The sequence below is a fragment of the Muntiacus reevesi genome, chromosome 3 (genome assembly GCF_963930625.1).
Source record: "Muntiacus reevesi chromosome 3, mMunRee1.1, whole genome shotgun sequence".
In the NCBI taxonomy this organism is placed as follows: domain Eukaryota; kingdom Metazoa; phylum Chordata; class Mammalia; order Artiodactyla; family Cervidae; genus Muntiacus; species Muntiacus reevesi.
Window position 1 is genome coordinate 252,088,246 of NC_089251.1, and position 18,535 is coordinate 252,106,780.

Here is an 18,535-nt window from a genome sequence, read left to right on the forward strand (position 1 = left end):
GACAAGGCCTGAGTGCTCAGCTTGTGCCAGGAGACCTCAGGATACAGTGCAGTGGAAGGATCATGACAAACTGGATTTTAATCAGAGTGGGAGCCCCAGCTCAGCCCTTATCCGCCCTGAGCAAGTCATCAAACCTCTCTGAAAACAGACTGGTGGCTGCCAGAGGCAGTGTGTTTTTCTCATAATATTGTCATAAGGATAAAATGAGATGATGCATGGAAAGTGTTTAGCACAGTGCTTGGCCACTGTTCTTCCATAAAGGTTAGTAACTGTTAGTCATCAGTCATTACTAATGACTGCCAAAATGTAAGATAATGGTAAGATCATAAATGAGTTGGAAATCACATACTTCTTCTCACGGGTACTTTATGCCTTCACTTCCCTATCAACATAGGTTATACCCTCCTTTATAAACCTCTATAAATTTACTTCTTAAATTTAATTTTCAGTTTACACATACAGCATGGAAACAAAATGGCTTTCTGGCTTAAAATATTTTCTGATGCAAGGAAAAAGGAACAGGCCACACCTAATTCCAGCTGTGAAAACCTGACTGCACACGTCTGTTTGATGATGCTATCGTCCTGCCCTGTTTGTAAGGGCCGCCCCTCATCCAAACTGGCACACGTAACGGAACTTGATGTCTGGTTGGCCTCCAGTTTGAAACAGAAGCTGCAGCTGATGGACTGCTGAAAACCGTGAGGGCCACAGTTGTTCAGGGTGGAAACAGCCTCGAACTGAAAGCTGATCACGGCCCTCATTCAGTTAAGAATTCTTCAGGGCGACTCTAACTTTCAGTGGTTCCTGTGCTAAACCCAAATTAGTAAAATATCAGATGGTTCTATTGCTGCTAGGAAATGTCAGTAACATAAGCCATGACAGAAAAAGATGAAACTAAGAAAAGTAACTGGGAAAACTCTGGCATTGCATTGAATCAGTCAATTTAGATTCAAGAAAATAAGCAGACTTTTTTTTTTTTTTGTCAAACCAGAGTCATTTACTAAAGGCCCATAAAAGGTCCATTTTAGTATAAAATTTGCTCACAAAGGAAATGCCAGGGCAACCTTTCCCTTTCAAAGTTACAACTTAGTTCCTTTATAACTAGACGTAAATAGAATCAGATATTTTCTTCTCCTCAATTTACTGCAAAGCAATTTTTGTACAAAAAAAGATTTTTGTAGAGACCCAATAAAAGATTATATTTTAAAACAGATTTTAAATGCACCCAAATAACTCTACAACATTATTTTTCATAAATGCATTTTCTTAATTTTTTTCTTCTTGAGTATTTGCATATAAATGACTTCTATGTCTGCTTTGTGAAATGAAGTAAATAATATAATTAGAAGTCATCTACAGGTGCACGGATTAGATTATTCGTGGGGGTTTCTGTTATTTGAGGCATGTGTTGATACTCCTGGATTTGTTTAGATTTTACTACCTTCCCCTCAGATCTGTAGCTTTTTATGTGACTGAGAAAAAGAATCCTGGAGTCTTATCAAGAATGTCATTGTGTGTTTTACTGGAGCATTTGAATTCTACCATGCTTAAATAAAATGCCAAAATAACAACAAAGAGAATGACACATTCCCTAAGATCTGATGAAAGCTAAAACATTGGGAAGTTTTTGTACCAAACAGAAGGATAAATAAATACAAGTACTGAACTCACATTTGTTCACAGGTTGAAGCCAAAGCAGAGGAAAGAGAGAGCTACTTCTGCCTGAAAGAGTTTGCTCTCTTCCTTGCTCCAGAAATGAAACTTCTCACACCTGTTACTCCCACAGTCCTGTATTTCAGGGTTGACCTTAAATTCTACCTTCTCCCTAGAACCACTCCAGCTAAGTCAATTTCTCTTGTCATCTGAACTTGCCCATACTACTTTCACTAACGTCAGTTTTCACCTGGGGACTTAATCATCCAGTGCCTTGATGATGTTATATCACTGTTATTTAATGGCTTCACTGGTCTCCTACAGTTACTTCCCCCTGTGTTGTTATACAAGTCTCTAGAGGCCAAAGATGTCTCTTTCATTTCTTTTGTGTCTCCCCACCCTGCAATGCCAAACACAGAGCCAGGCACGTAGAAGACAGGGAGTCTAGTCCAGCAGAGCCAAGTCATCCTGACGCTACCACAACTGGACTCCTGAAAATCCTATAGGACCCATGGCTGTAACATTGATGAGAAATTACAGAATGGTCCTTTTAGGTCAGTGGAGGCATGATATCCTTATAACTCCAGCATACCAATTACAGAGGGCTTCCAAGGTGGCACAAGTGATAAAGAACCTGCTTGCCAATGCAGGACACATAAGAGACATGGGTTCGATCTCTGGGTCGGGAAGATCCCCTGGGGGAGGGCATGGCAACCCATTCCAGTATTCTTGCCTGGAGAATTCCATGGACAGAGGAGGCAGATGGACTACGGTCCATAGGGTCGCAAAGAAGTGACCTCACTTACTCATTCACTCTCACTGACTCACTCACCCACCCACCCACTCACTTGCACACACTTTCCTAGGTAGGTATTATTATTTACAGGGAAAGAAACTGGGACAAAGAGAGGGCAAGGAACTCTTCCAGAGTCACACACCTAGGCAGCAACCCTGGGATTCACATCTAGGCAGGCAGAGCTTCATGCTCACATGCAAGGTATATTACCTCTCATAAAATTTACTGCTCAGAATTATTTTAAGGATTAAACAAATAAATAATTTTTAAATATTTAGTAATACTTGATATGAAATATTAAAATTTTAAAAGTGGTTGACATGTATTAAGTACTGTATAAAAAACCCACTGTATTATGTTTATATATATATCATAATTTGGCTCCAAACCTCTTACAACTAATTTAGACAGAAATGATCTAGATGATAACTTAGTATATGCTGACACAATCTCTATCCAGAGGAGGCTGAAACTCTAAGGGGAAATATATATATATGTTAAAAAAAATAAAACAACCCAGCTAAGCAAACCATTTTTTTTTAATGGAAGAAACTATTTTTATTCTGTTAGCTTCAAATCCTATTATAATTTACTTGAAATGAGTCAGAAGTTCAGATGATTGCATAGAGAAGCAAATAAATTAACAAAAACTTTTTATAATCAAAAAGTGTCTAGAACATCATTAACTTATTCTTATTTCTGATTTACCTTAAATCCCTGCATCAATATTCTAAATGATTAATGAAGAATTCATTAATTTTAAAATGAAGGCCATGTAAAAATAATAGGCCATTCTCATAGCTCTCTGTGTTTTTTTTTTCTCTCATTGGTTTTATTTATTTCTTTTTTTTTCATTTATTTTTATTAGTTGGAGGCTAATTACTTTACAATATTGTAGTGGGTTTTGTCATACATTGACATGAATCAGCCATGGATTTACATGTGTTCCCCATCCCGATCCCCCCTCCCACCTCCCTCTCTACCCGATCCCTCTCGGTCTTCCCAGTGCACCAGGCCCGAGCACTTGTCTCATGCATCCCACCTGGGCTGGTGATCTGTTTCACCCTTGATAGTATACTTGTTTCAGTGCTGTTCTCTCAGAACATCCCACCCTTGCCTTCACGCCAGTCAGGATGGCTGCTATCCAAAAGTCTACAAGCAATAAATGCTGGAGAGGGTGTGGAGAAAAGGGAACCCTCTTACACTGTTGGTGGGAATGCAAACTAGTACAGCCACTATGGAGAACAGTGTGGAGATTTCTTAAAAAACTGGAAATAGAACTGCCATATGACCCGGCAATCCCACTTCTGGGCATACACACTGAGAAAACCAGATCTGAAAGAGACACGTGCACCCCAATGTTCATCGCAGCACTGTTTATAATAGCCAGGACACGGAAGCAACCTAGATGCCCACCAGCAGATGAATGGATAAGGAAGCTGTGGTACATATACACCATGGAATATTACTCAGCCGTTAACAAGAATTCATTTAAATCAGTTCCAATGAGATGGATGAAACTGGAGCCCATTATACAGAGTGAAATAAGCCAGAAAGATAAAGAACATTACAGCATACTAACACATATATATGGAATTTAGAAAGATGGTAATGATAACCCTATAAGCAAAACAGAAAAAGAGACACAGATGTACAGAACAGACTTTTGGACTCTGTGGGAGAAAGCAAACCAATTTTAAAAGCGAGGCAAACGGATTAGGAAAAGCTCACTGGAGCTGTGGGCTCTCTTATCACATAGAGCTAACAGGCACCCCAGACGATTCCAGTGTAAATGCTCATAAACAACACTTTTAACACGTCTATCCAGCCCACACTTGAACCAGTACCATAGTACAGTGTGAGACAATACCTACATAAAGACGTGCTGATTGAGAAGCTCAGTGGAAACCAGTGAAGACAGATGGGCCCAAGATGGAGTTGGAGCCCAGGGAGTGCTTCTCAGAGGACAGTGACTTAGCTTTCCAAAACAAAGATACCAGTAATTCACTTGGAAACATCCTCCAGCTCATTCCTCAGTTAAAAGAGCAATAATGACATAGACCAGAAAAACAAATAGTATGAGTAATTTATCAGTTCCACCATGTTCTCTCAGAAGCCCAAATGTTCCATACATTAATAATTAAGTCTTAAAAACTTCCAACTGATGTAAGAAGAGTACAGTATACAAATAATAAACCATCACTATTTTCTTTACCACAGTCCTTCTTTACAAGTTTTTTTTTTCCCCTACATAGAGGTGAATGGTCCCTGAAATTATGTAATGGATACATGTATTCATTCATTCACTCATTCATTTTTTCACTCACTCTACAAACATTTATTGAATATATAATCTACGCACAGTGCTAGGGCTAAGTGGAAACATGTTCACAGTCTAATGAAGACAAAAATGAAACAGACAGGTTTTCCATGAATCGGATACTATAGTAGAGGTAGGCAGGCGAAAAGTTATTGCAGAGGGGCCTCAGAAGAGGATGTGGTCAACAGCATAAAAGGGGAGCGTTCCAGATAGGTTTCAGAGAGCAATACTAACTTCCTCACTCTCAAATCTCAAGGCACATTCCTCAGACACTCCACTGCTTCCAACAGTATCCAATACTGTCTTGGAATTTCCATTTGCCCAAATGTTCATGATGAGACCCTGATTATTTTGCCCCTAATCTTTCCTGGCTGGCCCTTTTCCTATTCCTTTGGATGGCACCTCTGCTCAAGCCTTTTAATGTGGCTGTTTTATTCTTCCAGTTTGGGCCAGAGCTTCTTATTCCTTATTGTGTATCAGAATTACTGCAAAATCTTTTAAAAATGTACAGGTGTCCCAGCATACCCTAGACTTCAGTTTGGGGGCCTGCATATATGAGCCATATGCTTTTTTCTTTTTTTTTAAGATTCTTATGCCAGTCAGGATGAGAACCACCTACTTAAGCCTGCCTACCTCTAACTGCCCTATGTAGAGACTGTTCATTTCTATATCATTCCCTCTCTCTGGCTTTCTGAACTGCCTCAGTTTGGGGCCTAGAAATAGTCATCAGACTGAGAACCTTGGAGCGTGAACTACTCATATATAATATACTTATAAATGAATTAAGCAATACAAAGAAAAATTCTTTGTTGGTCCAAGTTTTATAAATATGTTAATGAAAAGTATATCCTTGCTCTATATTCATCACTCAAGTAACAAAATACACTATCTTTAATGATCTGTTAACCAACATTAAGCAAAATTAAGCAAGGCATGTTAACAGAAGCCTTTCAGTTATCTTCAGAATCTGAATTGCATTTGGTATCCTATGTTATTGGGCTTCCCTAGTGGCTCAGACGGTAAAGCGTCTGCCTGCAGTGCAGGAGACCTAGGTTCAATCCCTGGGTTGGGAAGATCCCCTGGAGAAGAAAATGGCAACCCATTCCAGTACTCTTGCCTAGAAAATTCCATGAACTGAGGAGCCTGGTGGGCTATAGTCCATGGGGTCGCAAAGAGTCGGACACGACTGAGCAACTTCACTCTCACTTTCCTATGTTACTAGTACCGCTAAGCAACAAAACATAAGTCCACTGAGCAATATTTGAGCAATGAACATAATTATAAATACATATGAAATTATTAATGAAATATGCAATAACACTTCCAGAACTCACAACCGGACAATTTGCCATTTAATTACTGCCTTCTACCATCAATCTTTCAAAATAGATTAATATAAAGCTTTCATTTCATCCTTTCAAAATGCTTATGTAATTTGTTTTAAAGAAATTACTCCTTCAAGTAAAATCAATCCCAATAGCTAAAACACACGTGCAATGTTACCGAATCAAACTTTGGTCCACTGTCCCGCAAGCAACAAAGTCATTCTACTGATACTTGGTTGTGGTGAAGGAAAGTGCAGTGCTCAGCAGAGACCAAGAGGCTAATGCTCAAAACACGGAACTCCTGGATGGGTTTCTGGGAAGAGTGTTTAGAGGCAAAGTGAGGGAGGGGAGCTCATGGTGCTTGTGCACAGTACTCTGGCTGGTAGATGGTGAAGGGACAGAGGCGGTGACGTGTTTAACATTCTCAATCTTCCGGCTCCAGCCAATGTGGGGGCCACGTGCTCATCAGGCAGTTAGCTTCTTCCATCTGGTAGAGTTTTAGTAGATGTAAAATTACTCAGGAATGTGAATCAGATTGTCACCTATGTCCTTCATGGAGGAACTAAAGATTCTGTGACTGCTATATGGATGATTTGCTGTTTAAACTTTTCCTGTTCTCCTGACCCAACTGCTACTTTTTGTCATTACTATATATTGACATTCTTTCAATCATTAACTCTTGAGCCAGCCTTCTGTGACTCTGGGGAGGCCTGGGAAACTAAAGCTTTTCTACAAACAAGAGGCAGGTGGAGGACATGGTAGAGTCTGTCCTGGGAAAGCCCCATAACGCCTCTTGCTCAGTATACAATACTTGACTGTCTTTTTCTTCTTGGAATAGAACTGCCTGCTGAGAATACTAGCTCTTTTCTGCTCTTCAAGGCTATCTTTCCTGCTGATACTGGGTGGGAATCTGAGTAACTCCGAAGTTCATTTAATAGTTCCTACTTTGGCACTCGATGGCTTCCCAAGTTGGAGCAGTGATAAAGAATCTGCCTGCCACTGCAGGAGACACAGAAGACCTGGGTTTGATCCCTGGGTCAGTAAGATCCCCTGGAGTAGGAAATGGCAACCCACTACAGTCTTCTTGCCTGGAAAATTCCATGGATAGAGGAGCCTGGCAGCCTACAGTCCGTGGGTTCACAAAGAGTTGGACACAACTGAGCATCCCCACCATCCCCCACTTCGCATTCACACTAATCAGTATCCTCTAATTCATCTTCACATTAATAAAAGTAACATTTTTGTCTTTTAAAAAAAACGAAAATAAAAACACAAGTGCAAACACAATTACACACCTACATTTTTGAAAATATTACACTGTGAAAACTATTTCTACTCCTGTGACAGTATCTAATAATACTGCTTCATTAATCACCCTCAAAGATAATTTGCTTTTAGAAATATTTTGGCATGCTTTTCTTTCATTTTGTACCTGAAAGAAATCTCATCTCATAATTATTCTTTCAGACTCTTCCATTCATCAGTTTGGCTATAGGCAGACTTCTCCTGAGCTAAAAAATATTTTCATTCCCAGAAGATTTCATCTTCTTTAGTCTCTAAATCTTTACTGTCTAATATGGTAGCCACTAGTCATTTGAAGTGTGGCTAGTTCAAATTGTGATGTGCTATAAATATAATGTAAATGCTGGATTTTAAAGATTTAATGAAAAAACTTTAAATATCTCATTAATAGTTTTACGATTATATGCTGAATAATTTAGACATATTAGAATAAATTGGATGTATTACTAAATTAACTTCACTTTTAAAATCTTTTATTGTTGGATGAGTTTTGGTAATTTATGGCTTTCAAAGAATTGGTTAATTTCTTCTAAATTGTTTAACTGATGTGCATGGAGTTATTCATAGTATTCCTACATTATATTTTTAATGTTTGTGAGGTTTAGAGTGATGTCTCTTCTTTCATGCCTGATACTGGTAATTTTTATCTTCTTTCTTTTAACCTTTCTCAGTCTGGCTAGAGGTTTATCAATTTCACTGACTTTTTCAAAGAAACATTCATTTCTCTGTTATTTTTCTGTTGTCAATTTCATTAATTTCTGCTCTTTATTTTTTGCTTCAGTCTGCTTGCCTCAGTTTTTAATTTGTTCTTATTTTTCCTGTTTAAGGTAAAAACTTAGATTGTTGGTTTGAGACATTTATCATTTTCTAAAGTAAGTATTTAATGCTCTAAAATTTACATGAGGCTACTAGGAAATTTAAAATTACATATATGTCCAATAAATGGTGCTGGAACAATTGGATATTCATACGTAAAAGAATTAAACTGAATCCTTATCTTACACCACTTTAAAAAGTTAAAAGGGATTAACGACTTAAATATAAGACTTGAAACCATGAAATTCCTAGAAAACATAGGAATAAAGCTCCTTGACATGTGTCTTGGTAATAATTTTGGGGGGTATAACATCTAAAGCATAAGCAACAGGATTAAAAATGAACAAGTGGGACTAAATCAAACTAAAAAGCTGCTGCACAACAAAAAAGATCATCAACAAAGTGAAAACATAATCTATGGAATGAGAAAATAATATTTTCAAATCATATCTGATAAAGGGTTAATAGCCAAAATGAATAAAAACTCTTACAATTCAAAAGCAAAAAAAGGAAAAGAAATTAAAAATGGGCAAAGGATCTTAATTGACACTTCTCAAAAGAAAATATATTGAAAGGTCAACAGGTATATGAAAAAATGCTCACTAGTCATTAGTGAAATACAAATTAAAACCACAATGAGATATCACTTCACACCTGATAGAATGACCTTCATCAAAAAGTCAGGAGATAATAATGCTGACGTGGATGTGGAAATAAGGGAAGCTTTGTGCAGTGCTGGTAGGATTGAAAATTGGTACAGCCACTATGGAAAACAGAATGGAAAATCCTCAAAATGTTGAAAATAGAACTCCTGAATGACACATTTCTGGGACTATAACCAAAGGAAGTGAAAGCAGTAACTCAAAAGATATTTGCAGGCCTCCATGTTCATAACAGCCTTATTTACAATAGCTAACACATAGAAGCAACGCAAGTGTCCATCGATGGATGAATGGATAAAGAAATTGTGTATATACATACAATGGAATAGTATTCAGTCATAAAAAAAACAAATTCTACCATTTGCAACAACATGAACAAAACTTGAAGGCATTATGCTAAGTGAAATAAGTCAGACAGAGAAAGACAAATACTGTATGATCTCATTCACACGTGGAATCTAAAAAACAAAAACTGAGTTCATGGATACAGAGAACAGACCAATGGTTATCAGAGGCAGAAGGTGTGGAGAGGGGGGAACTGGTAGTTCAAAAGCACAAATTTGCAGTTGTAAGATGTAATATACAATCTAATGTCTATAGCTTACACTGCTGCATAATATAGGGTAAAATTAAAAGAGTCAGTTCTCATCACAATAATTTTTTTCCCCTTCCCTTTTCTTTCTTTTTTTTCTTATTGTACCTGTATGAGAAGACAGATGTTAGTTTACCTATGGTGGTGATCACTTTACAATATATGTAAGTCAAACTGTCATGCTATAAGGTTTAAATTTATACAGTGATGTATGCCAATTATCTTTCAATAAAACTGGAAAAATAAATTACATGAGATTACATTTGTGGTTCATATTATACATTTCTATTTATTGCTACTCTAAGAAGTGCTTTCCGTCTAACACATTAGTAAAAGTTTAATAGCTTATGGGAACACTGAATCAAAAATCTCAGGCTTTCAGAAAGTAGTCAGCAACAGCCTTCAGTGGTTTGGGTTCTTCTAGTTCCAATTACATAAATACTTGGGATATATTTTTTTCAAGTCGTCACGGCGGGGTATTGGGAAAAGTTTTCAATTAGCAATAATCGCGCCTCGGATAAACCTCATTGGCTACGATACTGCCACTGCGCAAAGCTTACTTGGGATATATTTTGAGCTGAAACTTAAAGTTAAAAAAAGTCCCGTGAAACTGAATCTGACAGGTCATGGTTCTTTAGAGTTCCTTCTCTACTCATAGAGTAATTAGGCTTTCTTTAAAAAAATCAGACAGCCATCTACCTAATGTGAGATATCAAGCTGAAACATGAGGCTGCTCTCTCACCTTCATCTTCTCATTTCACTGGCTTGACACATGCCTGCAATATGTACCACTGATGCCCTCTTACTGGTCCTCTAGCCTGAAACCTGGGGCTTTAATTTCCCTCACACCACTGTATCTGCAGTACCAAGCAGTGGGGAGAACAGAGGGAAGAAAAAAGGAATGTGAATCCATGACAAGTTTGGGGACCACAGGACTGGAAAAGGTCAGTTTTCATTCCAATCCCAAAGAAAGGCAATGACAAAGAATGTTCAAACTACCACACAATTGTACTCATCTCACGCATTAGCAAAGCAATGCTCAACATTCTCCAAGCTAGGCTCCAACATTATGTGAACCAAGAACTTCCAGATTTTCCAGCTGGATTTAAAAAAGGCAGAGGATTTTTTGTATTTCCATACAAATTGTGAAATTATTTGTTCTAGTTCTGTGAAAAATACCGTTGGTAGCTTGATAGGGATTGCATTGAATCTATAGATTGCTTTGGGTAGAATAGCCATTTTGACAATATTGATTCTTCCAATCCATGAACACGGTATGTTTCTCCAACTGTTTGTGTCCTCTTTGATTTCTTTCATCAGTGTTTTATAGTTTTCTATGTATAGGTCTTTTGTTTCTTTAGGTAGATATACTCCTAAGTATTTTATTCTTTTTGTTGCAATGGTGAATGGTATTGTTTCCTTAATTTCTCTTTCTGTTTTTTCATTGTTAGTGTATAGGAATGCAAGGGATTTCTGTGTGTTAATTTTATATCCTGCAACTTTACTATATTCATTAATTAGCTCTAGTAATTTTCTGGTAGAGTCTTTAGGGTTTTCTATGTAGAGGATCATGTCATCTGCAAACAGCGAGAGTTTCACTTCTTCTTTTCCTATCTGGATTCCTTTTATGTCTTTTTCTGCTCTGATTGCTGTGGCCAAAACTTCCAACACTATGTTGAATAGTAGTGGTGAGAGTGGGCATCCTTGTCTTGTTCCTGATTTCAGAGGAAATGCTTTCAATTTTTCACCATTGAGGGTGATGCTTGCTGTGGGTTTGTCATATATAGCTTTTATTATGTTGAGGTATGTTCCTTCTATTCCTGCTTTCTGGAGAGTTTTAATCATAAATGAGTGTTGAATTTTGTCAAAGGCTTTCTCTGCATCTATTGAGATAATCATATGTTTTTTATCTTTCAATTTGTTAATGTGGTGTATTACGTTGATCGATTTGCGGATATTAAAGAATCCTTGCATTCCTGGGATAAAGCCCACTTGGTCATGGTGTATGATTTTTTTAATATGTTGTTGGATTCTGTTTGCTAGAATTTTGTTAAGGATTTTTGCATCTATGTTCATCAGTGATATTGGCCTGTAGTTTTCTTTTTTTGTGGCATCTTTGTCTGGTTTTGGAATTAGGGTGATGGTGGCCTCATAGAATGAGTTTGGAAGTTTACCTTCTTCTGCAATTTTCTGGAAGAGTTTGAGTAAGATAGGTGTTAGCTCTTCTCTAAATTTTTGGTAGAATTCAGCTGTGAAGCCATCTGGTCCTGGGCTTTTGTTTGCTGGAAGATTTCTGATTACAGTTTCGATTTCCTTGCTTGTGATGGGTCTGTTAAGATCTTCTATTTCTTCCTGGTTCAGTTTTGGAAAGTTATACTTTTCTAAGAATTTGTCCATTTCATCCAAGTTGTCCATTTTATTGGCATAGAGCTGCTGGTAGTAGTCTCTTATGATCCTTTGGATTTCAGTGTTGTCTGTTGTGATCTCACCCTTTTCATTTCTTATTTTGTTAATTTGGTTCTTCTCTCTTTGTTTCTTAATGAGTCTTGCTAATGGTTTGTCAATTTTGTTTATTTTTTCAAAAAACCAGCTTTTAGCTTTGTTGATTTTTGCTATGGTCTCTTTAGTTTCTTTTGCATTTATTTCTGCCCTAATTTTTAAGATTTCTTTCCTTCTGCTAACCCTGGGGTTCTTCATTTCTTCCTTCTCTAATTGTTTTAGGTGTAGAGTTAGGTTATTTATTTGGCTTTTTTCTTGTTTCTTGATGTGTGCCTGTAATGCTATGAACCTTCCCCTTAGCACTGGCCTATGGACAGCTTATCTTTGACAAAGGAGGCAAGGATATACAATGGAAAAAAGACAATCTCTTTAACAAGTGGTGCTGGGAAAACTGGTTAACCACTTGTAAAAGAATGAAACTAGAACACTTCCTAACACCATACACAAAAATAAACTCAAAATGGATTAAAGATCTAAATGTAAGACCAGAAACTATAAAACTCCTAGAGGAGAACATAGGCAAAACACTCTCCGACATAAATCACAGCAAGATCTTCTATGACCCACCTCCCAGAATATTGGAAATAAAAGCAAAAATAAACAAATGGGACCTAATGAAAATTAAAAGCTTTTGCACAACAAAGGAAACTATAAGTAAGGTGAAAAGACAGCCCTCAGATTGGGAGAAAATAATAACAAATGAGGAAACAGACAAAGGATTAATCTCAAAAATATACAAGCAACTCCTGAAGCTCAATTCCAGAAAAATAAATGACCCAATCAAAAAATGGGCCAAAGAACTAAACAGACATTTCTCCAAAGAAGACATACAGATGGCTAACAAACACATGAAAAGATGCTCAACATCACTCATCATCAGAGAAATGCAAATCAAAACCACAATGAGGTACCATTACACGCCAGTCAGGATGGCTGCTATCCAAAAGTCTACAAGCAATAAATGCTGGAGAGGGTGTGGAGAAAAGGGAACCCTCTTACACTGTTGGTGGGAATGCAAACTAGTACAGCCACTATGGAAAACAGTGTGGAGATTTCTTAAAAAACTGGAAATAGAACTGCCATACGACCCAGCAATCCCACTGCTGGGCATACACACTGAGGAATCCAGATCTGAAAGAGACACGTGCACCCCAATGTTCATCGCAGCACTGTTTATAATAGCCAGGACATGGAAGCAACCTAGATGCCCATCAGCAGATGAATGGATAAGGAAGCTGTGGTACATATACACCATGGAATATTACTCAGCCGTTAAAAAGAATTCATTTGAATCAGTTCTAATGAGATGGATGAAACTGGAGCCCATTATACAGAGTGAAGTAAGTCAGAAAGATAAAGAACATTACAGTATACTAACACATATATACGGAATTTAGATAGATGGTGGCGATAACCCTATATGCAAAACAGAAAAAGAGACACAGAAATACAGAACAGACTTTTGAACTCTGGGGGAGAACGTGAGGGTGGGATGTTTTGAAAGAACAGCATGTATATTATCTATGGTGAAACGGACCACCAGCCCAGGTGGGATACATGAGTCAGGTGCTCGGGCCTGGTGCACTGGGAGGACCCTGAGGAGTCGGGTGGGGAGGGAGGTGGGAGGGGGGATCGGGATGGGGAATACATGTAACTATATGGCTGATTCACATCAATGTATGACAAAACCCACTGAAATGTTGTAAAGTGATTGGCCTCCAACTAATAAAATAATATTAAAAAAAAAAAAAAGAAAAAAAAAAAAAAAAAAGGCAGAGGAGCCAGAGATCAAACTGCTAACATCCATTGGATCATACAAAAAGCACGAGACTTCCAGAAAAACATCTATTTCTGCTTTATTGACTATGCCAAAGCCTTTGACTGTGTGGATCACAACAAACTAGAAAATTCTTAAAGAGATGGGAATACCAGACCACCTTAACCTGCCTCCTAAGAAATCTACATGCAGGTCAAAAAGCAACAATTAGAACCAGACATGGAGCAATGGACAGGTTCCAAACTGGGAAAGGAGTATGTCAAGGCTGTACTCTGTCACCTTGCTTTATTTAACTTACATCCAGAGTACATCAAGCAAAATGCCAGGCTGGAAGAAGCACAAGCTGGAATCAAGCTCGCTGGGAAAAATATCAACAACCTCAGACATGCAGATGACAACCACCCTTATGGCAGAAAGCAAAAAAGAACTAAAGAGCCTCTTGATGAAAGTGAAAGAGAAAATTGAAAAAGCTGGCTTAAAACTCAACATTCAAAAAACTAACATCATGACATCTGGTCCCATCACTTCATGGCAAATAGATGGGGAAACAATGGAAACAGTGAGACTTTATTTTCTTGGGCTCCAAACTTACTGTGGATGGGGACTGCAGCCATAAAATTAAAAGATGCCTGCTCCTTGGAAGAAAAGCTATGATCAACCAAGACAACATATTAAAAAGCAGAGGCATTACTTTGCTGAAAAATGTTCATCTAGTCAAAGCTATGGTTTTTCCAGTACTCAGCTGAGTGCTGAAGAATTGATGCTTTTGAACTGTGGTGTTGGAGAAGACTCTTGAGAGTTCCTTGGACTGCAAGGAGATCCAACCAATCCATCCTAAAGCAGATCAGGCCTGAGTGTTCATTGGAAGGACTGATGCTGAAGCTGAAACTCCAATACTTTGGCCACCTCATGCAAAGAGTTGACTCATTGGAAAAGACCCTGATGCCGGGAAAGATTGAGGGCAGGAGGAGAAGGGGACTACAGAGGATGAGATGGTTGGATGGCATCACCAACTTGAGAGACATCAGGTTTGGGTGGACTCTGGGAGTTGGTGATGGACAGGGAGGCCTGGCGTGCTGTGGTTCATGGGGTGGCAAAGAGTCGGACACGACTGAGCAACTAAACTGAATTGAACTGAATATGTATGGACATGAGAGTTGGACTATAAAGAAAGTTGAGCACCAAAGAATTGATGCTTTTGAACTGTGTTGTTGGAAAAGATTCTTGAGGGTCCCTTGGACTTCAAGGAGATCAAACTAGTCCATCCTAAAAGAAATCAATCCTGAATATTAATTGGAAGGACTGATGCTGAAGTTCCAATACTTTGGCTACCTGATGTGAAGAACTGATTCACAGGAAAAGACCCTGGTACTGGGAAAGATTAAAGGCGGAAGGAGTTGAGAACGACAGAGGATGAGATGGTTGGATGGTATCATCGACTCGATGGACATGAGTTTGAGCAAGCTCCAGGAGTTGGTGATGGACTGGAAAGCCTGGCGTGCTGCAGTCCATGGGCTTGCAAAGAGTTGGACACAACTGAGTGACTAAACTGGGGACCACAGTTCCTTGGTCAGAGATAAGATCCCTTCTCTCAGAGATTTAGACACCTGCCTACAGCCTCCAGCTTTACCAACACTTGGTAATTGCCTGGGTTGGAGCAGAGAGAATAGGAAAACACAAGGCAAAAAAAAAAAAAAAAAAAATCAAGGTGTTTCTTCCCTTTCTAACTCACAGAAGACCTCTTTCTAGGTCTCAGATCTGAAAGAGAAGACTTTTCTGAAAAATTTTCTGTCCGTATCTGATGCATTCTTCAGGGTGTAAATTTGCTTTTGATCTGAGCTGAGTAATATTGAAGAGAGGGGGGAAAAGCAACAACACTGCTGGCTTGGTGATCTTTGGAATTCTTGACACTTTCCCTAATCTACATGCTAGTCCCTCATTTTCAGCATCCTTAGCACACATACATTCTGCCAGGTTTATAGCTGCATTTAATGGAGACAGGGTGGAAGGCATTTAGTCCATCTTTCCTGGAAGTAGAATGAGTATCCAATTTTAAGACTTTTTTTTTTTTTTTAAAGAAAAAGACAAAAATTCTAATCTCAGTCAAGTCCCTGAACTTCAAATATGTGTTAGGCGGGAGATGAAGGACACAGGTATTAGTCATTTAAAGGATACGTCTAACCACAGAATCAGAAGTTCGCCGTATTCTCCTGAGGAGTAATAGCTAGACTTGTCATGAGAATGACAGAGCCATGTTATTTGAAAACATCTTGAGTTTTACGCATTTGTACTTAAAGTAAATTTAAAATAAGGTTGTTGTTTAGACAAGATGCATTCTGGCTAAGGCTAATCAGGTAGGAGTGTAGTAGACTTAAATAAACAAAACAAAATTCCCTCATTCTTGATTAAGTCTGTTTTTTCTGGAGCAGAAGTATCTGTTGTCATCTGAATAGAATACAAAAGGCATATTTTTATCCCGACATTTAATCTAACTCGGTGCATACTGAAGATTCGGAGTGGCAGTGAGTAGATTCTGTGCTATCATCTAACCTTGGCCACCCCTCACTTAAATATCTTGAGCTGTCAGAATTCTGCCTTTTCAGTCCAAATCTTAGACCAAAACCCTTTCTTACATAACTAGTAAGCACTATGTGTTCTACTTTCTGTAGAAACTTTTTGTTTGTAGATTTATATTTTAAAGGAGGATTACTTTCTAAGTAATTAACAACTTGGAAGCTACAGGTCTATGACCTCAAAAACGGTAGTTATGATCCTGACTTTTGACCCAATTTTTGTAATAGGAATACGTTGGCGACAATGTAAAGCCCAACCAGCACTGGTTTAAACACTCAAAAAGAGTTTGTCCATGTCACGGCAATACTATACCTAGGGCTCAAGATACTCTCCTACAGTATAAAAGAAACATAAATAATCTTCCTATACTTCATTCCCCCATTATTGGACATTTTTTTGTTTCCAGTTATTCTATCAAAACATGTGAAAAGATGCTTAATATCATAAGAAAGCAACTTCATATATGTATCTTTACTAGAGTTTTCATTTCCAAGGATCGATTTCCAGAGGTGAGGTTGCTGAATCTCAGGATGTGAGCATTTTATATTTTAATGCTTGCAAGTTTCCAAAATACTTTTAATAATCCAGATTCTCACCAACAGTATAGAATGCTGTTTTCCTCACATTCTCACCATTACCAGATGTTACCAATATTTTAACTTATAGTGGTGGATAGACAGAGAAGGGGGCAGCAGAGGATGAGATGGTTAGATAGCATCACCAACTCAATGGACATGAATTTGAGCAAACTCTGGGATACAGTGGAGGATAGAAGACCCTGGCATGTTACAGTCCATGAGGTCGCAAAGAGTCAGACACGACTTAGCAACTGAACAGGCAATGAATGATTTACTTTTTATCATTATCTAGTTTCATTTCTTAGAGCATTATTGATGTTGAACATCTTTTTACATGCTTACTGGCAGTTTGTCTCTCCTCTGTGAATAGTCTAGTATTTATATTTGATTTATTTGTCTCTCTTATCAATATAAAGGAGTATAATAATCCTTTTGTTGTCATATAAATTGAAAGTATTTTCCCTCTAGTTCATTGTTTGTCCTTTAAATTGGTCAATGATGTCTGGAAAACTCATACTCACCTACAAAACAGCTCATATATCACCTTCTCTGTCAAGCTTCCCCTAGTTTTCCTGGAAGAATTAGTCACTCCTTCCACTATATAGCCATAATATTTTGCACACATCCCTGTGTGCTGAGTTATAACTAAAGACTTTTTCCTCCTGACCAAGAAAGAATATCAAATTCAAGTCAAAGAGATGAGCATTATAACAGATATCTTTGAATCTGCTTTCGTTTCTCTAAAAGTAGATCACTCACAAACTTCAAAGTTTCCTTTTTATTTATCATTAGTATTATCATGCCATCTTTCATTTTAGAGAATCCCAGCTCTACTTCTCAACTGTCTCCGCATGAAAACTCTTCTATTCTTCTACCTGTCTGTTTTCATTCATGAGGATGCCAGCATCACTGCTGCCCTTGTTTCCAGTTATCTATTGCTGTGTGACAAACCACTGCACATCCTGAAGACCTAAAAAGACAATTATTTATTTTGCTCACAGTTAATTCTCAGGCTGGGCTAAGTGGGTAATACTTGTCCCTACTCTGTACAGGTCAGGTTGGCAGTCCAGCCAGGTCTGGAGAATCAGTTTCCAGGTGGTTCACTCACACGACTGGCCAGCCAGAGCGGCTGCTGGGACACCCAGGTTGTCTCCACACGGGCCTCTCTATGATGCCCCTTGACTTACTCAACGGGTTAGGTTCCAGGAGTGACTCTTTGGAATTACAGGAAGTCAAAGTAAAAGTCTCTTGAGACTGGACTGGAAACTGGCACCGCATCATCATCCCCTATGCTATATTCATTTGCTCAAAGCAGCCAGAGTCTGCCTGGTTTTAAGGGAATAAACGTAGATCCCGCTTCTCAATGGGAGGCGTGCCGAAGACACCATGGTCACCTTTTTTTTTTTTTTTTTTTTCTTTTTTTTTTATTTATTTTTTTAATATTATTTTATTAGTTGGAGGCAATCAGAGCAGAAAAAGACATAAAAGGAATCCATATAGGAAAAGAAGAAGTGAAACTCTCGCTGTTTGCAGATGACATGATCCTCTACATAGAAAACCCTAAAGAATCTTCCAGAAAATTATTAGAGCTAATCAATGAATATAGTAAAGTTGCAGGATATAAAATTAACTCACAGAAAT

The 18,535-nt window shown here is 38.1% G+C and overlaps 1 protein-coding gene and 2 non-coding genes across 3 annotated transcripts in view; 1 reads left to right on the forward strand and 2 right to left on the reverse strand.

Moving 5' to 3' along the window:
* CCDC141 (coiled-coil domain containing 141) overlaps window positions 1–18,535 on the reverse strand; it is a 226,216-nt gene that overhangs the window by 196,895 nt on the left and 10,786 nt on the right. The gene's annotated exons all lie outside the window — the stretch shown is intronic.
* Window positions 5,771–5,842, forward strand: TRNAC-GCA (transfer RNA cysteine (anticodon GCA)). The gene has a single exon. It is a non-coding gene; the product is annotated as a tRNA-Cys (tRNA).
* LOC136165560 (U4 spliceosomal RNA) lies at window positions 9,878–10,023 on the reverse strand. The gene has a single exon (XR_010662580.1). It is a non-coding gene; the product is annotated as a U4 spliceosomal RNA (small nuclear RNA).